Source organism: Manis javanica, chromosome 7, assembly GCF_040802235.1.
Source record: "Manis javanica isolate MJ-LG chromosome 7, MJ_LKY, whole genome shotgun sequence".
NCBI lineage: Eukaryota > Metazoa > Chordata > Mammalia > Pholidota > Manidae > Manis > Manis javanica.
Genome location: NC_133162.1, coordinates 36,097,679 through 36,120,561, shown reverse-complemented (window position 1 = coordinate 36,120,561; position 22,883 = coordinate 36,097,679). Strand labels below are relative to the sequence as shown.

Here is a 22,883-nt window from a genome sequence, read left to right as displayed (position 1 = left end):
AAATTAAATTCTTTAGCAACCAGTAATAGCAGCGAGTCATACCAACAGGTGCTTCAGCCTACACTCCTATTTGATTCTCTTTTTTAGCTATTACACCTAGTTGATTTGGAGATCCTCCAGGAATGGCATCTGTTGTCACCATCTCCCTCGAAATGCAGGCCAACAGTAGTTGATCTGCAAGTGTCAGCAAAAACCAGAACCATACTTGTGTCTGCTGTCTCATGGCTTTGCCACCACATGCTGAATCAAATCACACTTCACAGTTAGCAGTTGAAAGAAACAGAGAAATAGTCAATGCAAAGACATCTTCCTTGGCACCACTGGGAGGCAGAATATGAAACCTCTCTATTTGGTGTGATTGTTTCCATTGCCAACACGTAAAGTGGAGTTTTAAAATGAGCCCTAAAGGATACTTCTGAGACCACAGCCCCATCACTAAAATGTAAACTTGTATTCATAAGCAGGAGTGAGGTTCAAGTATGAAAAGAACACAGTGTGCTTGAAGCCATGATACTGAAGAAAGGATGAGCAAGAAATAACAAGTAGGCAGGAGAGAGAGAAAATAGAGGATGAAGTTATTGTCGGTGCCTATACAGTGAGTGCGTGGGAAAACGACTCGGGAATGATGGTCAGAAGTCATAGATGAAAGAAGGAAAGGTAAGTCCTGGTCCACTTCTGGCTGCCAACTAGATGAAAGATGCTAAAGCCCATGGAGCCATTACATTATCGAACTTTGTGAGCCACTGCTTGTCCAACAGATGGAAGAAACAACTACTGCCATGTGTTGTATTTCTAGTAACAAAACAGACTCCCACCCATTGAGTCTCTTCCCTCTGAACCAGTTCTCATCCCACTAAAACTACATTGGTGTGGTCAGTAAAACCAAATGGATGGAGAAGATGCTGGTAGAAATGGGTGTTAAGGCAACTGTTTTTAACTCTCAGACAGTGTATTCATTTCCTGTTACAGCTGTGATAAATCACCACTAACCTAGTTGGTTCAAAGCAACACAATGTCACTATCTTACAGCTCTGCGGCCAGAAGTCTGAAGTGGGCCTTACGATGCTAGAATCCAAGTGTGGGTCAGGCTGCATTCCTCCTGGAGGCTCCAGAGGAGAACCTGTTTTCCTGCCTTTCTATTTCCCCGAGACCACCTGCGTTCTCTGACTTCTGGCTCCTTCTCTGCCTTCGGGACACCAAAGCGCCTGACTGCAGCCTCTGCTTCTGTTGTCACACTTCCTTTGTCTAACTCACACTCTTGTGTCCCTCCATGAGGACGCTTGTGGTTACACTGGGCCCACCTTAAATCCAAGATAATCACCCCATCACCAACTCCTTAATGTAATCACATCTGCAAAGCCCATTTTTCCAGGGAAGGTGGCATGTTCACAGGTTCTCAAGATTGGGAGGTGGATATCCTAGGGGACCATTATTCTGTGTAGCACAGAGTTGTCAAGGAAGACTTGATTCCAGAAGCTACAAACCCAAACATCCACAGAAGACAGGTGGGCAATATACATGAACAAAAGAGACCAAGGAATGGTGGAAAGGAAGGTAAACAGACAATTCCTAAGGCCTTCAAATTTTAAAAACTGTATGTAATTACCATGTAGGCAAAACAAAGGATGTCTGATTCATGCTTACCTGTTTGCAACCGTTGTTTTAAACCAAGTATTTGCTCTGTTCTCAAAGAGCCTCTGTTGCCGTAACAAAGGGAGGTGCTGTCTGCTAAACGGCCAGTGCACTCTGCTGCTAATTCCACACTGACATGAATATATAAAGGCTAAAAAGAAGAATGAGGCTTAGAGGCCTGTCTCAGCTGAGAGACCCACCAAGGACTAACTGGAAGAAACAGGCCAGGAAGGAAGATGACAATTCCAAGAAATATGGGATAAATAAAAAACACGGTGACCTTGTTCCCAGAGACTCAGAAAGAGTTCCCTGGCTTGGAGCTGGATGAGATCTGGCTAAATAGTCTGTAAGGTTTGATGGCCCATAAATTTTTGAAAATAGTAACTGAAAATAGTTACAGCCATAACAGGAAATGAATACACTGTCTGAGAGTTAAAAGCAGTTGATTTAACACCCATTTCTACCAGCATCTTCTCCATCCACTTGCTTTTACTGACCACACCAATGTAGTTTTAGTGGGATGAGAACTGGTTCAGAGGGAAGAGACTCAATGGGTAGGAGTCTGTTTTGTTACTAGAAATACAACACATGGCAGTAGTTGTTTCTTCCATCTGTTGGACAAGCAGTGGCTCACAAAGTTCGATAATGTAATGGCTCCATGGGCTTTAGACTCTTGCCTTTAGCATCTTTCATCTAGTTGGCAGCCAGAAGTGGACCAGGACTGACCTTTCCTTCTAGCACAAGTCCCAAGGACACAGCCAAGAGAATAACAATACTATGTTTCTATTAGACTTCATCTTACAGGGTTTCTGCCAACTCCTGAGGATTGGGGTGGGTGAATAAGGAAGGGGGCATGGAGCACAACTCTGTGAAGACGTGTTGAACATTTGGCCACAGGAAGCAGTGAATTCATCATCATTTATGGAATGGCAGCTTTACCAACACTGAGGCTGGCATCAAAATCAGAATACACAGATTTTAGAGAGCTTTAGAGCAAGGGTTGTTAAGAAATGATCCCAGGAGATCAAGAGTTCATGTTCACATATGCAGTGTTTACTAGATGTGTAGCAGGGGGAAAAAAAACGATGTAGTCAGAGGAAGACACCAGGGGCAGCTCATATGTGAGGGGAGCGGCAGAATTCAATTAATTCACACGGGTAGGGGGACATGCCCTTCTATTAAAAAATCAAAGTAGGTGGGAGCCAAGATGGCGGCGTGAGTAGAGCAGTGGAAATCTCCTCCCAAAAACACATAGAGCTATGAAAATATAACAAAGAAAAATCTTCCTAAAATAGAGACCACAGGACACAGGACAACATCCAGACCACATCCACACCTGCAAGAACCCAGCGCCTTGTGAAGGGGGTAAGATACAAGCCCCAGCCCGGCGGGACCCGAGCGCCCCTCCCCCCGGCTCCCGGCGGGTGGAGAGAAACCGGAGCAGTTTTTGTTTTTTTTTTTTGGCGAGCGCTTTTTGGAAGCCTTAGAGGGACGGGCCCCCGTTGCTGGGGAGGCAGGGTGGCGGGACCGGTGAGGAGGTGCCTGGGAACGGCGCCGGAGGACAAAGAATATCCCGCGTTTCTCCCTGCGAGACCTGGGGGCGGGTGCCTGAGACCGGTGCCTGAGGACGGAGGAGGTCGCGCGTTTTTCCCCTTTTTTTTTTTTTCTCTTTTTGGCGAGCGCTTTTTGGAAGCCTTGAAGGGACGGGGACCCCAGTGCTAGGGAGGCACGGTGGCGGGACTGGTGAGCGGGTGGCTGGGACCGGCACCTGAGGACAAAGAATATCCCCCGTTTTTCCCTGCGGGACCGGTGGGCGGGTGCCTGAGACCGGCACTTGAGGACAGAGGAAATCGCGCGTTTTTCCCCTTTTTTTTTTCTCTTTTCTGCGAGTGCTTTTTGGAAGCCTAAAAGGGACAGGGACCCCGGTGCTAGGGAGGCAGGGCGGCGGGACTGGTGAGCGGGTGCCTGGGACCGGCACCTGAGGACAAAGAATATCCCGCATTTTTCCCTGTGGGACCGGTGGGTGGGTGCCTGAGACCAGCACCTGAGGACGGAAGAAGTCGCGCGTTTTTCCCCTTTTTTTTCTCTCTTTTTGCCGAGTGCTTTTTGGAAGCCTTGAAGGGACAGGGACCCCGGTGCTAGGGAGGCAGGGCGGCGGGACTGGTGAGCGGGTGCGTGGGACCAGTGCCTGAGGACCAAGAATATTGAGCGTTCCTTCCCTGCGGGACCAGTGGGTGGGTGCTTTTTGGAAGCCTTGAAAGGACAGGGACCCTGGTGCTAGGGAGACAGGGCAGCAGGACCAGTGCGCGGGTGCCTGGGACCGGCACCTGAGGAAAAAAAAAAAAAAAATCGCGTGTTTTTTCTTTTTTTTTTTTTCCTTTCTGTTCCCTCTCTCATTGTTGCTGTTGTTGTTTTGGTTTGGAGAGTGCTTTTTGGAAATCTTAAAGGGGCAGGACAGGTCACTTAGACCAGAAGCAGGGAATCTGGGGATCTCTGGGCACTCTAACCCCCTGGGCAGCAGGAAGCACAGAGGCCCCTTACGGAGATAAATAGTCTCCTGGCTGCTCCCCCTCCAACGGGGCTCCACCATTTTGGAGGAACAGCCCCAGCCAGGCCAAGCCCACAGCAACAGTGGAGATAAACCCCAAAGCAACTGGGCAGGAAGCAGAAGCCCTGTCTGCGCACAGCTGCCCAGCACAAGCCACTAGAGGTCGCTATTCTCCCAGGAAAAGGCTACAAACCAACAAGAAGGGAAGCTCTTCCAGCGGTCACTTGTACCAGCTCTGCAGACTATCTCTATCACCATGAAAAGGCAAAACTACAGGCAGACAAACATCACAGAGACAACACCTGAGAAGGAGACAGACCTAACTAGTCCTCCTGAAAAAGAATTCAAAATAAAAATCATGAACATGCTGACAGAGATGCAGAAAAAAATGCAAGAGCAATGGGATGAGATGCAGAGAAAAATGCAAGAGCAGTGGGATGAGATGCAGAGAAAAATGCAAGAGCAGTGGGATGAAGTCCGGAAGGAGATCACAGATGTCAGGAAAGAGATCACAGAAGTGAAACAATCCCTGGAAGGATTTATAAGCAGAATGGATAAGATGCAAGAGGCCATTGAAGGAATAGAAGCCAGAGAACAGGAACGTATAGAAGCTGACATAGAGAGAGATAAAAGGATCTCCAGGAATGAAACAACACTAAGAGAAATATGTGACCAACACAAAAGGAAAAACATTCGTATTATAGGGATACCAGAAGAGGAAGAAAGAGGAAAAGGGATAGAAAGTGTCTTTGAAGAAATAATTGCTGAAAACTTCCCCAAACTGGGGGAGGAAATAATCGAACAGACCATGGAATTATACAGAACCCCCAACAGAAAGGATCCAAGGAGGACAACACCAAGACACATAATAATTAAAATGGCAAGGATCAAGGACAAGGAAAGAGTTTTAAAGGCAGCTAGAGAGAAAAAGGTCACCTATAAAGGAAAACCAATCAGGCTAACATCAGACTTCTCAACAGAAACCCTACAGGCCAGAAGAGAATGGCATGATATACTTAATGCAATGAAACAGAAGGGCCTTGAACCAAGGATACTGTATCCAGCACGACTATCATTTAAATATGATGGTGGGATCAAACAATTCCCAGACAAGCAAAAGCTGAGGGAATTTGCTTCCCACAAACCACCTCTACAGGGCATCCTACAGGGACTGCTCTAGATGGGAGCACCCCTAAAAAGAGCACAGAACAAAACACACAACATATGAAGAATGGAGGAGGAGGAATAAGAAGGGAGAGAAGAAAAGACTCTCCAGACAGTGTATATAACAGCTCAAAAAGCGAGCTAAGTTAGGCAGTAAGATACTAAAGAAGCTAACCTTGAACCTTTGGTAACCACGAATCTAAAGCCTGCAATGGCAATAAGTACATATCTTTCAATAGTCACCCTAAATGTAAATGGACTTAATGCACCAATCAAAAGACATAGAGTAATAGAATGGATAAAAAAGCAAGACCCATCTATATGCTGCTTACAAGAAACTCACCTTAAACCCAAAGATAAGCATAGACTAAAAGTCAAGGGATGGAAAAACATATTTCAGGCAAACAACAGTGAGAAGAAAGCAGGGGTTGCAGTACTAATATCAGACAAAATAGACTTCAAAACAAAGAAAGTAACAAGAGATAAAGAAGGCCACTACATAATGATAAAGGGCTTAGTCCAACAAGAGGATATAACCATTCTAAATATATATGCACCCAATACAGGAGCACCAGCATATGTGAAGCAAATACTAACAGAACTAAAGAGGGAAATAGACTGCAATGCATTCATTGTAGGAGACTTCAACACACCACTCACCCCAAAGGATAGATCCACCGGGCAGAAAATAAGTAAAGACACACAGGCACTGAACAACACACTAGAACAGATGGACCTAATAGACATCTATAGAACTTTACATCCAAAAGCAACAGGATATACATTCTTCTCAAGTGCACATGGAACATTCTCCAGAATAGACCACATACTAGCTCACAAAAAGAGCCTCAGTAAATTCCACAATATTGAAATTCTACCAACCAATTTTTCAGACCACAAAGGTATGAAAGTAGAAATAAATTCTACAAAGAAAACAAAAAGGCTCACAAACACATGGAGGCTTAACAACATGCTACTAAATAATCAATGGATCAATGAACAAATCAAAATAGAGATCAAGGAATATATAGAAACAAATGACAACAACAACACTAAGCCCCAACTTCTGTGGGATGCAGCGAAAGCAGTCTTAAGAGGAAAGTATATAGCAATCCAGGCACACTTGAAGAAGGAAGAACAATCCCAAATGAATAGTCTAACATCACAATTATTAAAACTGGAAAAAGAAGAACAAATGAGGCCTAAAGTCAGCAGAAGGAGGGACATAATAAAGATCAGAGAAGAAATAAACAAAATTGAGAAGAATAAAACAATAGCAAAAATCAACGAAACCAAGAGCTGGTTCTTTGAGAAAATAAACAAAATAGATAAGCCTCTAGCCCAACTTATTAAGAGAAAAAGAGAGTCAACACAAATCAACATAATCAGAAATGAGAATGGAAAAATCACGACAGACTCCACAGAAATACAAAGAATTATTAAAGACTACTATGAAAACCTATATGCCAACAAGCTGGAAAACCTAGAAGAAATGGACAACTTCCTAGAAAAATACAACCTCCCAAGACTGACCAAGGAAGAAACACAAAAGTTAAACAAACCAATTACAAGCAAAGAAATTGAAACAGTAATCAAAAAACTACCCAAGAACAAAACCCCGGGGCCGGACGGATTTACCTCGGAATTTTATCAGACACACAGAGAAGACATAATACCCATTCTCCTTAAAGTGTTCCACAAAATAGAAGAAGAGAGAATACTCCCAAACTCATTCTATGAAGCCAACATCACCCTAATACCAAAACCAGGCAAAGACCCCACCAAAAAAGAAAATTACAGACCAATATCCCTGATGAACGTAGATGCAAAAATACTCAATAAAATATTAGCAAACAGAATTCAACAGTATATCAAAAGGATCATACACCATGACCAAGTGGGGTTCATCCCAGGGATGCAAGGATGGTACAACATTCGAAAATCCATCAACATCATCCACCACATCAACAAAAAGAAAGACAAAAACCACATGATCATCTCCATAGATGCTGAAAAAGCATTTGACAAAATTCAACATCCATTCATGATAAAAACTCTCAGCAAAATGGGAATAGAGGGCAAGTACCTCAACATAATAAAGGCCATATATGATAAACCCACAGCCAGCATTATACTGAACAGCGAGAAGCTGAAAGCATTTCCACTGAGATCGGGAAGCAGACAGGGATGCCCACTCTCCCCACTGTTATTTAACATAGTACTGGAGGTCCTAGCCACGGCAATCAGACAAAACAAAGAAATACAAGGAATCCAGATTGGTAAAGAAGAAGTTAAACTGTCACTATTTGCAGATGATATGATACTGTACATAAAAAACCCTAAAGACTCCACTCCAAAACTACTAGAACTGATATCGGAATACAGCAAAGTTGCAGGATACAAAATCAACACACAGAAATCTGTAGCTTTCCTATACACTAACAACGAATCAATAGAAAGAGAAATCAGGAAAACAATTCCATTCACCATTGCATCAAAAAGAATAAAATACCTAGGAATAAACCTAACCAAGGAAGTGAAAGACTTATACTCTGAAAACTACAAGTCACTCTTAAGAGAAATTAAAGGGGACACTAATAAATGGAAACTCATCCCATGCTCATGGCTAGGAAGAATTAATATCGTCAAAATGGCCATCCTGCCGAAAGCAATATACAAATTTGATGCAATCCCTCTCAAATTACCAGCAACATTCTTCAATGAATTGGAACAAATAATTCAAAAATTCATATGGAAACACCAAAGACCCCGAATAGCCAAAGCAATCCTGAAAAAGAAGAATAAAGTAGGGGGGATCTCACTCCCCAACTTCAAGCTCTACTACAAAGCCATAGTAATCAAGACAATTTGGTACTGGCACAAGAACAGAGCCACAGACCAGTGGAACAGATTAGAGACCCCAGAAATTAACCCAAACATATATGGTCAATTAATATTTGATAAAGGAGCCATGGACATACAATGGCAAAATGACAGTCTCTTCAACAGATGGTGCTGGCAAAACTGGACAGCTACATGTAGGAGAATGAAACTGGACCATTGTCTAACCCCATATACAAAGGTAAACTCAAAATGGATCAAAGACCTGAATGTAAGTCACGAAACCATTAAACTCTTGGAAAAAAACATAGGCAAAAACCTCTTAGACATAAACATGAGTGATCTCTTCTTGAACATATCTCCCCGGGCAAGGAAAACAACAGCAAAAATGAGCAAGTGGGACTACATTAAGCTGAAAAGCTTCTGTACAGCGAAAGACACCATCAATAGAACAAAAAGGAACCCTACAGTATGGGAGAATATATTTGAAAATGACAGATCTGATAAAGGCTTGACGTCCAGAATATATAAAGAGCTCACACGCCTCAACAAACAAAAAACAAATAACCCAATTAAAAAATGGGCAGAGGAACTGAACAGACAGTTCTCCAAAAAAGAAATACAGATGGCCAAGAGACACATGAAAAGATGCTCCACATCGCTAATTATCAGAGAAATGCAAATTAAAACTACAATGAGGTATCACCTCACACCAGTAAGGATAGCTGCCATCCAAAAGACAAACAACAACAAATGTTGGCGAGGCTGTGGAGAAAGGGGAACCCTCCTACACTGCTGGTGGGAATGTAAATTAGTTCAACCATTGTGGAAAGCAGTATGGAGGTGCATCAAAATGCTCAAAACAGACCTACCATTTGACCCAGGAATTCCACTCCTAGGAATTTACCCTAAGAACGCAGCAATCAAGTTTGAGAAAGACAGATGCACTCCTATGTTTATCGCAGCACTATTTACAATAGCCAAGAATTGGAAGCAACCTAAATGTCCATCTGTAGATGAATGGATAAAGAAGATGTGGTACATATACACAATGGAATACTACTCAGCCGTAAGAAGTGGAAAAATCCAACCATTTGCAGCAACATGGATGGAGCTGGAGAGTATTATGCTCAGTGAAATAAGCCAAGCGGAGAAAGAGAAATACCAAATGATTTCACTCATCTGAGGAGTATAGGAACAAAGGAAAAACTGAAGGAACAAAACAGCAGCAGAATTACAGAACCCAAAAATGGACTAACAGGTACCAAAGGGAAAGGAACTGGGGAGGATGGGTGGGCAGGGAGGGATAAGGGGGGGGAAGAAGAAGGGGGGTATTAAGATTAGCATGCATGGGGGGGAGGGAGAAAGGGGAGGGTGGGCTGCACAACACAGAGAGGACAAGTAGTGACTCTACCACATTTTGCTAAGCTGATGGACAGTAACCGTAATGTGGTTGTTAGGGGGGACCTGATATAGGGGAGAGCATAGTAAACATAGTATTCTTCAGGTAAGTGTAGATTAAAAATTTAAAAAAAAAAAAAAGAAAGAAAGAAAGAAAAGGGGGATTACTCCTTAACAGGATAAAACTATTGGTAAATCAAAGATCAACGCATGCTTTAAATATCCTTAATGTTGATCACTTAAAGGGTGTCAGATGATCAGCTATGGAGGTACTCTTTTCTGATAATATTCCTTTCTCTTAATTAAAAAAAAAAAAAAAAAAAAAAGCAGTTACTGTGTGCTGACCTCCAATGAGTTCTGCACAGTGGTATAGAGGGCATGTCAAAGTGTGGGCAAAGGGTCTGTTTGTTTCTAGGCAGAAGATCAAGGCCTAGCTTGGATACCCAGAAAATGAACTAAGATACGATATGAGGAGGAGCTTCCGGCATCAGCACTCTCTGGAGGACTCGTGCCGGGGGATGATCATCAAAAAGCCTCCACAGGGATCCGGACGATGCTGCGGTTGTGGCTGCATCCAGCCCACCGTCTCCTGGACTTGCCATAAGAAGGAGGAGGGAGATGTCTAGGCTGGCATGTGCATACAGTGAGACAACGAATTTGACTGGATCTGTACTGTTGGAACTCAACCAGGAGTTGGGAGGGGTGCAAGTTGTAGCACCCCAAAATCTCATGACTATAGACTATCTATGGTTAAAAGAACATATGGGATGTGAACAGATCCCAGAAATGGGCTGCTTTAATTTGTCTGATGGTTCAAGTACAGTTGGAAAATATCCATCATATCATAGATAAATTTTCACAAATGCCTAGGGTGCCTAAATGGTTTTCTTGGCTTCACTGGAGATGGCTGGTAATTATAGATTTGCTTTGTTTATGTCACTGTATTCCTATTATGTTAATATGTGTGTGCAAATTAGTTAGTAGTTTAAAACCTGTACATACTTAAGGTACTATACAAGAAGATATGTCAAAGAAATAATCAATCCTCCCAAGTTTCCTTCATATGCTACATCTATAGCTTTTCTTCTTCCTTCCTAATTACAAACCTTAAATAGAATTCGTGCCTCATATCGAATTTACCGAGTATCATAATTCCTCCAGGTGGTAAAGATACCTCGAGACAAGTGCTGGGCATAGAAGCCACAGGGCATAAATCTGCAAAGAAGTTAAAAGCTAACCTTTGCAAACAATATGGCTTCTCTCTCACTTACCAACTTTACATTTCCCTGTATGGCCCCGGAAGATGACTGGTTAGCCAGAGACGGGTAAGATTCCTCAAGGGAGGAACAACCTAAGACAGGCACAGTCGCAGGGGGGCCATCAGGTGAGAATTTGGGGATCAACAGAGGTGAGGCTCAGAACCTCACCCCCCCTGCTTTGAGAGAAATCTTCTGCATCCGTGGATGTCTTGCTGCCCTTGTCTAGCCTGGATTAATACTTAGTCCATAGGCACACACCTGATCATCTGATCATCTACATTTGCCTTCTTACAGCACTAAACTATGTTTTCTACCTTTATCTTGCATCTACCTACCACTTCAGCATTTTATTAAAAATAAAAATAATAATAATAATAGGAGAAATGTGGGATCAACATATAAATCAAGTACAAAAATCAAATGAATATTCATATTTGACCTGATGGTTTATAGGTCATATTGCATGATCAAAACCGAAAGTTTCTGTGATGAATGCCCTTGTACTGTTCACCATGTAAGAATTGATTCACTCTGTAAGAATTCGTTCACCATGTAAGAACTTGTTCGTTATGCTTCAGAAGATTGGAGACTGACGAGAATTAGGCTTGAGATGGATTAATGATTGTACATTGAGCATTGACCCCCCTATACTGAATTTTATTGTTGTTAACAACCATTTGATCAATAAATATGAGAGATGCCCTCTCAAAAAAAAAAAAAATGCATTCAAAGAATTAATAAGGATAGATGGATGAATAGAAACATGGTAAAATAAATAAAGCAGAATGATAATTGTCAAAAAAAAAAAAAAAAAAAATCAAAGTAAACAGATACATTCATGGACTTCCATTATGAAAGGGAGTTTCCTAAGCTTGTTTCCAAGTTGAGACAAAGAAAGATAAATTTATTTGCACACAAAACATAACAGAAATACAAATGTGTGTGTGTGTGTGTGTGTGTGTGTGTGTGTGTGTGTGTGAGAGAGAGAGAGAGAGAAAGAGAAGAAAGAAGGAAAAAGAGAAGACAGAATAACAAAGACGAAGAAAGAGAAACTACTTTCTTGAATGAATTGTGCTCAGTAGGGGTGAAATTATGAATTACTTTTTCTGTTGTTCTGTGCCACTGACTTCCAACAAGTTTTGTCAATCATTTTCTTGCCTCTGGATGAAATCTCAAAAACATAAAATAGCTTTCCCATCATTCACACATGTAAGTCAATAGTCTCTTTTAATATAAAATGCCCAGTTCAGTTGGCTCTCATATCAAAGCCTTAGTCTTTTGTAAAAGTCAAACCTACTTCCGTGTCATCTTGCATCTTACCTTAGGCTGACTTAGCCTTGAGAGCTGCATTAGGGGAGGGGAGCTTGATCAACTTCTGGACTTTGTTCCTGCTCTTCTCTGTTTACTGGACTGTCTCTGGCCTTTCAGGGCTCAAGACGAGGCAGAGAGGAGAGAGACATGGCAGAAACAATTTTACTTGACTGGTATGGTTGCCCCTGACAGTGGTGGCCACTGAAAGCCCCCTGCCCTCTCACAGTCTTTCATGGGGCACTTAAGTAGGGTCTCCAGAAATGCCTACTCCCGTGCATTTCCCACCTGACTGCTCCCTTGTGAGACAGCACCTCTGCCATCTCCAACTGCTTGCTCACGACTCTCCCATGAGCCCAAGCATCCAGCAGTCTGTCTACACATATTCTCCCTCACAGGGTCACCATGCCCTCCAGGAGATCCTCTGGGGCAGCATCTTCCCAGATGGCCCAGGTTCAGCTCCTATATCAACGTACGTCTGGTCCACACCTAGAAGAACAGACCATTTTGATTGCAGCCCTGTGTTTTTGCTCTCCTGCCACACACTGTTCCCTTTAAGCTCTCTGTTTTATAATTTTCAAATATAAATCAAGTTCTTAACTATCAGTAAGTGCTGGTCAAGCTCTCTAGGTGATTTCCTAAAACACTCTTCAGGAGACATGAGGTCAGAGTTACATAACCTTCTGCTATACCCTTCTCTGGTTACCTATAATCTTGCATTCTCTGTACAGATGGTCTGGTAGATACTATACTCAGTCTTTGGGATCCTGCCTAGAACTCCTGGGTAGAGGGAAAAGCCCCAGTTAATAACCTGTTGGATGATGACAGATGATAGATGATGATAGATAGATGATAGATAGATAGATAGATAGATAGATAGATAGATAGATAGATAGATAGATAGATAGATAGATAGATATAGATAATAAACAGAAACATTCCAAGGACTTACATGCCTGGAATAATCTAATAATCCAAGCAAGAACTACTCATCTACTAGCACTAGTCTTTTGTATTTCATTGACAGTGAGGGGGTTTCGAGGACTGCCTGGACAATTGTCCTTCCTACCTCTTTTGAGCCTCTATGATTTTAGTGCTTCTTCTTGGACCTCCCACTTCCATTGCCTCTAAATTCCCATTCCCTTATTCAGAGCATGTGCTTCCAGTCTCACTTTGAGGATGAGAAAAGGATTATCACTGGACTAAAGCAGAAAATAGGAAAATAACTGGTTTTCTCAGGAGCCCATCAGTTTCTAGAGGAAGTCTTGCAATGAGCTACAGGGTAGTGCAGAGCCAAGTCTGGTCCTGGTCAAGAGGCCCTGCATTGCATGGTAGGGCCAGCCATGCTAGGCTGAGCTGCAGTTTCCTCTCTGTAAACTGAGATTTTATACCTTCTGGTATTCCAGGACCTTGTAGGTTGACTCATTAAAGCTGCAGGAGAGTCACTCACACCACTCAGGCTCACTCAAGGCTCATTTGTAAACCAGAAAATCCATTTGCTCATTGACAGTGATTCAGATTCAGGTACATTTATTTCAAGCAAGCTACATGTCAAACACTGAGATGGAGGACTTCTCACCCATCATCTCATTTAATCCTCTTGCCAGTGGTCAGAGGTTGTCCCCAGAGGGAAGCCTATTTAGAAAAATGAATAAGGTTTAAAGAGTTTCTTGGAAATGTTGAATCAAGGCAAAGAGAAAGAGATGATCTGTGAAGATGCTCTTGAATCTCTGCTCTGGAAGCTGATCACAATAAGGACACACAGAGTCTTCCCCGTTGGCAGCACTGGACCCTCACTGACCAAACCCTTCTACTCTTTTCAGTATTGTATGCGGACACTTAGTGCCTCCCCAACAACTTATCCCCTCACTTATAACCATGCTGTTTCTGTAGAAGGAATCACGCACACAATGCTTTCCTTAATATAGAATGTCCCATCTCCTAAATAGATGTAAACTCTTTCTTAAATCTGATGTAACTCACTTTCCACAATAGCAAACTCAGCAACTTGCCCCTAGAGGAAATCCCTGGAGACTTTCTCCACCTGTGCTGAGCATGTAGAAGGTAATCTATGTCCTTTCTGTGGTTCTAGACATGAAAATGTGGGAGGGAAGAAGGGTATAGATGGAAGAGATTCAAACTTTTAAATTTACAATCATGTCAAAGAACTGCCCCATAGCTGTATGTTTACTATTTGTAATTTTTTTAAGCATTTCTGTAGTGCCATGCACTTGGTGTTTAGATATGAATGACATTCTATTCTCAAAGCACTCATTGTCCAGTGGGGGGCACAAACATATAGGGAAATAATTTCAATGCAGTGAACTAATGGTTGCTTAACATTGAAATGTGGTACCATCAGAGGACCGAGATTTGGAAGACTGTGTCTCCATGGTCGGGGAAAGTCTCATAGCTCAGGCAACAAATGAGCAGTTTTAAATTAAGAATAGAAATTCATTGGACAGGAAAAGGAGGAGGGGTAGTGGAGGAAGGAGTGAGGAGGAATGCTTAGGGGAGGACATTCCAAGCAGAAGGAACGGAGGCTTAAGACAGCATAGGAGTTCGAAGGAAATAGGAGACACTTGGTATGCTATCCTGATTTTTGGGAGTGGAAATGAGGCTGAGAGTCAGCATGAAGGCAAAACTGACACCTATTGTTAAGATTAGAAGTTTGAATGGCACTCAATAACCAGTAGGTACAGAATTAAAGCAACGTAATATCATGAACATGTATCTGTTTCTAAAACACAGTTTTAATAGTATTATGATTTGTGGAAGCTAAGTTGTTTTGTAACTGCTAAGTAAAATTATATATGAATGATAATATTTATTTTAAGGAAATACATTTTTCTACCACAATGTGTTTAAAATAGTTGTTCTGCAATATACTTTCTTTCTTTCCACTGGTCTTTCCTGATATACTAACAACTTAATATATAGTATACAGCTCTGGTTTAGTGGGAAGATGGCTAAACCTAGAGACAGAAAACTTGGTTCTGAATCCCTATTCCTTCTTTTTGTAGCTCTGTGACCTTGTGTGAATCATTTAACTTCTCTGAGATTCAATTTCCTCAACAGTGAAATAGGGATATTGATATCCACCTTCTGGTTTGTAATGAGGGTTAAATTAAGGAATAAGTGAAGTAGCCCTTGGACCTACAAAGTCCTCCAGGACTCACCCCCAGGGATTTTAACTCATGCAATTTAGGATACAGCTAAGTGATATGTAATAGATCCTGCTGGTCCCGCACTGGCCATCTCCCTTTCCTTTCTGAATGAGAGAACAGAGGCTCAGAGAGTGGAGACTAGCGATGGAGCTAGAACTAAAGTCTAGATCCCTAGTCGTCATTCAGAAATATTCCTCTGGAATGGCTTCAGATGGCCAAGACCTCATTCAAAATTAAAACTTATATGGAAGTCTGTTAATATGTATGCAATGAGATCCTGATTCCTTGATCTAAATGTGATTGGTTTGCCCTTCATAGATTCATTATCTCTTAATGAAAAAAAAATTAGATTTCTTCCTTACTCACCACAAACTTCAGCTGACCCTTAAACACCACAGGGCATAAGGGCACTGAGCCTAGATGCAGTAAAAAATATTCATATAACTTTGACTCCCCCAAAACTTTACTAATAGCCTACTGTTGACCAGAAGCTTTACAACATAAACAGTCAATTTACACATATCTTGTAGTTATGTTTTGTATACTATATTCTTATAATACATTAAAGAAACATTTTCACATTGTTACAAACCCAAATTTTTTAATACATTTATTGAAAAAATATGCATATTAAATGGACCCACACAGTTCGAACCTGTGTTGTTCAAGGGCCAACTGTGTACTGTAAGTGGATAACCAATTCTAGTGCCATCTACTGATTAAAGATTGATATACTAAAAATGAAAGAAAACTATTGATTTAATTATAATTCCACTAAAGAAAATATGTGGATTTATGTCTTTACCATATGTATTTTGTTATGGAGTCTTCAGTATCAAGACTAGACAAATCTGTCAGATATAATCAGAAAGAAAAACTTTTTTAAAAAAATGAAGAGTTTCATGTATTAAAAACAGACTTTGTGTTTTTTATTTAAGATTCCAAGACAGAATTACATAGAATAAATTAATTTACATAAGACCACTCAAGTAGCACAGAGGAAATTTGTTAGAACTGTAATAAAAATACAGAATAAAAGGTTCCGTTTCAGAGAAAAAATAAATTATCCCAGAGTAGAACTGCTCTCAAGGCCCTGAAAGGAGTGAAAAATGAATCGTTTGGAGGAAATTCTCCATACTAAGCCTCAGAGGATCACAATAAATAAATACCTTCAATAACAAAGAGTAAATTAAAGTTGAGGATACACGGACACTCTGCACATCAAGCAAACATCAAAAGACAACAGAAGCAAATCCACAAAGACTTCTGGCATTGATATTAAATGAGATTATAAATCAACAGTACTTTAAATGTTGACATGACAAACACAAACTTGAAAATATGTAAATAATAGGAAAATACAGAAAGTAACCTAATATATTTGAAAAAGAACCAAATAGAATGTCTACAAATTTTGAACATAATAACCATGAATGAAAAATTCAGTGATGGTGCTTGACAGCAGATTAAACAGAGCTTGAGAGAGAATCACTGAAAAGGAGAATTCATTACGAGAATTAGACAGAATGAAGCTCAGAGGGACATAAAATTGAGAAGATATGAAAGCAAGTTCAAAAAACATGGAGAACTGAGTGAGGATATCTAATATATATTTAATCAGAACTCTAGAAGGTAAGCAAAGAGTATTGGGGCAAAAGCAGTATTTGAAGAAACTGCTGAGAATTTTCCAAAAGTAATGAAAGATCCAACCTACAGATTCAAGTCCAAGAAATCCAGGGGAAGATAGACCAAAAGAAATCCACATTATGGTAAATAGGGTAAAACTGCAGAAGCCTAAGAACAATCCTAAGATGTTAAAAAGCCAGAGAAAACAAGACATTACATTCAAAGAGGCAGTAGTTAAACTGTGAGCTAACTTCTTAACAGAAACAACAGAATTTAGAAGATAATCCAATAATATCTAAAAGTGGCTGGAAGGATATAGTTAACCTAGAATTCTAAACTCAGAAAAATGTATTTTAAGATTGCTGACAAAATGCATTTTCAGGCAAACAAAACAAGTATTTATCCCCTCATGAAAAAGATACATAAAGTATGCTTGTCAAATAGTAGGAAGTGTCTCAGATAAAAGGAATAAAGAATATAGAGTGGTAATTATGCAAATTTTTGTCATTTCCCTGTCCTCTGCCTTCTACTATTACTTTTAAGAAATTGCTCTTAGTTTGAAGTCAACTGTCTTTGTTCTCTGAATGATTCTAAGATGTCTCTATACATCACTCTACAGTTTCTTTATAATGTTACTGAGTAAGGATTTCTATTTATTTTATTTACTATACATCTGGCTTCTTGAATTTGTGGATTAGTGTGTTTGAGTAGTTTCCAAGCCAATATGCTCTTGAAAATTTCCTCTGAAAATATTCAGAACACACTGCTGTGTGTTCCTTCATCAGAAAAAGTAAATGAATCTATAATATATGGAGAGCTCTTAAAACTGCATAATAAGAAAAATAACTCAATAAGAAAATGACAAATAATTTGAACAGCCCCTTCACCAATGAAGGTGTCTGAATGGTCCGTATGTACATGAAAAGATCATCATTAGTCATTAGGGAAATTAAAATAAAAATGTCAAACAAATACCACTACCCATTCATCAAAATGGCTAAAATTAAAAAGACTAACCATATAAAGTGTTAGTAAAAATACAGAGGAACTAGAACTCTCACACACAGCTGGTGTGAATGTGAAATGTTACTTTTTGGGAACATCAGAAAACACTTGGAAAACTGCTTGGCAGTTTCTTTCCAATTAAAAATAAACGTACCAGATGATACAGGCATTTCACTTCTTGATATGTATCTAAAATAAATGGAAGTGTATATCCATATAAACTTGTATGAATATATGAGCAGCTTTATTTATAACAGCCCAAAACAAATCAATCCAAATGCCTACCAATATGTAATAAATAAATAAAATATGGCATGCTCATACAACAGAATATAACTTAGTAATAAAAAGAAAAAAACTACTTATACACATAACAATGTGGATAAATCTCAAAACTACTAGGTAGAATGAAATAAGCCAAATGAAAAAAGAATAAATACTATATGATTACATTTCTATAAAATCCTAGAAAATATCAATTAATCAATAGAGACAGAAATCAGATTAGTGGATGCCAGGAAATGGAGGGGGAGGAAGGGATGGATTACAAAGTGCTGTGAGGATGCTCCTTGGGATGACAGCAACATCTAACATCTTGATTGCAGTGATGGCTTTATGGGTATGCATATGTGTCAAAATATATCAATTGTACATTTTAAAATATTAAGTTTATTATAGGTCAGTTATAGCTCAAAGATTTTTTTAAAAACAGTTATCAAAGATAAAGGGATTGGGAAGGACAAATGATGGAATTATTTGGTCACACTATGTTACTCATCCCTGGAAAGTTTAAAGTTTAAGAAGTATGCATGAAAACATTTCAGGCATTTTGGAAACAGCTACTTTCTGAAGACTGAACTGATTGACGTCTCAGTTCCTTTCACCTCTGTGATTTGACATCTATGGCTTTTACTATTTCAGATGACACACTTTCATATAGTAAATAGAGTACTCCCATGAATTATAATTTTTTAAAACACCAGCTACTTTATGATTCCATTGTGCCTCCTAGTTACACAATTGTGAGTGACATATCCAGTCATTTTTTAAAGCAAAGACAATGGTTTAGCTGCTTAGACATTCAGAATTACTTTTTTTGTCATTTTTTTTTTACATATTACTGCTCTAATAAAATGGAAAAAACCAAATGTGATGCTTGTTAATTTAGTGGATCAATAAACTGGAAAGGCCACTTATATATTCAGGTACAATTCACCTATTTGTTTTCTCTTTTTAATAAAAAGAATGTTTTAATTTGGAAAAGGAGCCATGTAAAACAGCTTCTTTTGAATGTCTTCATGTTAATAAGACAGTAATTATAATTCAATGTCTTAAACATTAAATTTTGTAGTTACAGTTTATTAAATGATGTTCATTTGCTCATATAATCAATAAAAAACAGTTTTGGCCTTTGTTTAAATATGTAATACTGTTGTATAGTAGTGATGTGTTATACTGTAACTTTTAAAAAGAAATCAGATTGCAATGTTTTTAGAGCACATGTGAACAAATTATACAGTTCAAATGTCTTCACAATGGCATAAAAATTATAAACATACCATAAATTTAAATGCAATAATAAAATTTGAATGCCTTATTCTCTCTTTCAGTACCTTTTGGAACTTCAAATACATGTTAGAACTTCCCATTCTTTCTTCTATGTCTCTTAATCTCTTTTCCATATTCTCCATCTTTTTTGTTCCTATGTGTTGGCATTTGTAGTAATTTCTCCTCAGCTATCTTCCAGTTTACTAATCCTTTCTTATATGTTTGTCTAATTTACTTCTATATCTACTCTTTGAGTTTTCATTTTGGTCAATGCCATTTTAATTTACAGAATTTCTCATTGGTTGTTTAACATCAGTTAGGTCACTCTTTATGGTTTCCATTTTGCTGAAGGTACTTTCAAGCCTTCCTTTCATTTATGTAAGCATAAGAACATAAGTTTCTACTAATTTTATATTTAAATTTTGCAGATCTGTATATTTTTATTTCTAGGTGCTCACTCATGGTGACTTATATTCAGGGTGTGCTCTATCTTTGACTAGCACTGCTCAATGTTCTTGAAAAAATACCTGTAATAATCTGAAGCCTAGAATGAAGTTCTCTTTCTCCACAAGTTTTCAGTTGTGTCTGCAACAATAAATACTTATCAGTCTTAAGTAACTTAATTCACAGCTAACAATAACTTTATTTTCAGCTTGAGGATTTCAGAACTAATCAGGCAATATGAAACTGGCCTGAAAAATATATGCAAAGGCAGGTCTGAGGCCACTAGTTAAAAGAAAATTTCCCCCATGCTCTGCTCAGTTACAAGGTGAGCCTTAGGACTTAGAGTTAGGTGGAAGCTTGGCTTACTTCAAGGTCACTCTTATTCTGTGTATATAGTTAATTGGGACCAGTTTCAGGTAGGGTGAGTCTTCTATTAGACTCCATATCTGGGTTCCAGAATTTGATTTGTTACTTTTACCCTTTGGCAACGTCTATACCAAAATTCAAGTTGGAAATTCCCTCCAGGCAAAAGCAGCTTTGGTTAAGTATATCTTTCTTGGTTTTCAGCATTCCTTCTAGTTTAGCCAGGTAATTTTTTGTCATCTCATCAACTTTTTGACGATTTTAATTATATTTTCATAAAACATTTTCTTCAGCAATTTTTATTTATAGTGTGAGTATGTAATATGCATGTAATGCAGTAGAGGGGAGGGAACTAGGATGAAAAACTAGCCCATCACTATAGGAAACTGAATTCTGCACACTGAACAAATTGAAAAAAGCATAACACACACACAATTTATATTGGTTGGATTATTTTGGGTATAGATCAAGTCATCTGTGTAATTTTCTATCTGACTTATCATGAAGACTCTTATAAATACTGGAATAACCATTTGATCTTTTTTTTTTTGGTCAAACATACAACATTTGACCATTTATGGACTGAGAGTGAAACTGCAGAAAAGAAACATCCAAGCAAATTAATTCTTTTTACAGTCATCTACAAATCCTATCCCCATAGCAACCAAGTACTCCCCTAGATTTCTTCCTTTACAGTTCATATTTCACCTGGACACAAATTTTCAAAGCAATAAATTAGGCATTTATGTTGCAGTTAAATCAATTACTTCATTATTAACCCAACTTTTCACTCTGTACTTTCAGAGAATTTTTAAAACACACTGATGAACAGAAAAATAAAGCAGAGTTGCAGACTAGTTATTTACAATAAAACAGACTGCTTCTAAAATGTCAAAAATGTAATGTACAAATAAGCATGTTTCTAAATTTAATTATTAGCTTTTATAAATGATCACAACTCTTTACCAGTAGTAACAACAGCGTAATTTTTAATTTATTCTCCTGAGTCAAAACTAAAGACTGAATTTAAATTAAATGTGTCTCATTTGGCCAACAGCCACATTATATAACAAATATTGCCAATGACTAGAATTGAATATTTCAAAAATTCTCACATCTACATACAAGTATTGGGTTGGTTGCTATAACTGGATTGATAAGTCATATCACCTCAAGTCACATAAAATTTCTTGTTTAACTTTCTTACTAGTCTCTACTATCCTCTCTCTTTAACCCATAGTTATGAAAAATAATAAAAGGATAACTCACATCTTTAAATAATTATCTTTCATGTTCCCTTGTGGCTAAGTATTTTAACTTCTTCTAGATTTCTCCAAGTGGTCCTAAGAAAGCTCAAAGTGATATGAAGTATTATGAAAAATATATATAATCAGGGGATTCAAGATGGCGGCATGACAGGTGAGATAGAGAAGTCCTCCCAAAACCACAAATAGTACAAAAATATAGTTAATTAATACAACTAACACTAAAACAGCAAAAAGAAACAAGGCTGATCCAGACTGCCTACAGACCCCATGAACAGAGCGGACCTCACGAAACAGGGTCACATACAACAGCCTTGATCCGGCGGGACCCGAGCCCTTCCCCCACCCCAGCTCCCCCGCCTGAGGAAGAGAAACGGAGCAGGGAAGCGGGTGGAGGCCTGGGACTGCGGAACTCCCAGCCCTGGAGACCTGCTTTGCGAGCAGAAACCTACCTTGTGTGGTGCTCTGGAGGATGGGGAGCTCGGACACGCGGACTGCTTGAGAGACTGACATTCCGGCCGTTTGTGGAGGACGGGATCCACATCCGGCCACTCTGTGGGAGGACAGGCAGGCGGTCTGAGGCTTCCGAGCAGCCAGAGGGCCGCTGAAGGGGCGGGGTTTGCACGGAGCTTGCTGCGCGGGGGAGGGGAGAGCTGGACAAGGTTGTCTGAGCGCGCTCTGCCCAGCAGATTGGGAACTTTGAGGCGCTTCAGGCACTCCATCCCCCTGGCTGGCTGCTCAGCCCCGAGGCCCCCACTGTGACAGGCAGCCTGCCGAGCCTTCTTCCTGCCCTGCCAGCTCCAGTTCAGAAACCGGCTGTCACTGTGCTGCCATCAGGCCAGCCAGAGGGAGGCCCCACCTACAACAGCTAGAGACCCAGAGCACAGTTACACCTGTGTGCTTGGCCCACTGGCCCTGACACTGGAGACAGGCACCACAGACGGCAATCGGGGCACAGATCTTTCCTCCCCCCAGGCACCAGCTCTGCTCCCCTACGACCTCCAGCCTCACTCTAGGGGCTGAGCAGCTCCAGAGACTGGAGCTTCTGGGCACTAGAGGGCACAACACAGAAATATGAAACGTCAAAAGAACATGGTTCAGACCAAAATCTCACACACCCCAGAAAAAGGACCAAATTAACCTGAACTCACCAATCTTCCTGAGAGAGAATTCAAAATTAAAATCATAAACATGCTCATGGAGGTACAGAAAAATATTCAAGAACTCAGGAACCAATTTAAGTCAGAGATTCAATCATTAAGAAATTTCATATCTGAAATGAAACATACAATGGAGGAATTTAAAAGCAGGT

General features: G+C 39.9%; 1 long non-coding RNA gene across 2 annotated transcripts in view; it reads right to left on the bottom strand.

The window, feature by feature from the left end:
* LOC108403483 (uncharacterized) overlaps positions 1-22,170 on the bottom strand; it is a 288,767-nt gene extending 266,597 nt beyond the window's left edge. Inside the window, exon 1 of one of the 2 annotated variants that reach the window (XR_012133135.1) lies at positions 22,024-22,170. This is a non-coding gene — a long non-coding RNA (uncharacterized lncRNA). The remainder of the gene's footprint in view (positions 1-22,023) is intronic. The other variant, XR_012133136.1, reaches the window with a different exon arrangement.
* Positions 22,171-22,883: the final 713 nt, after the last annotated feature.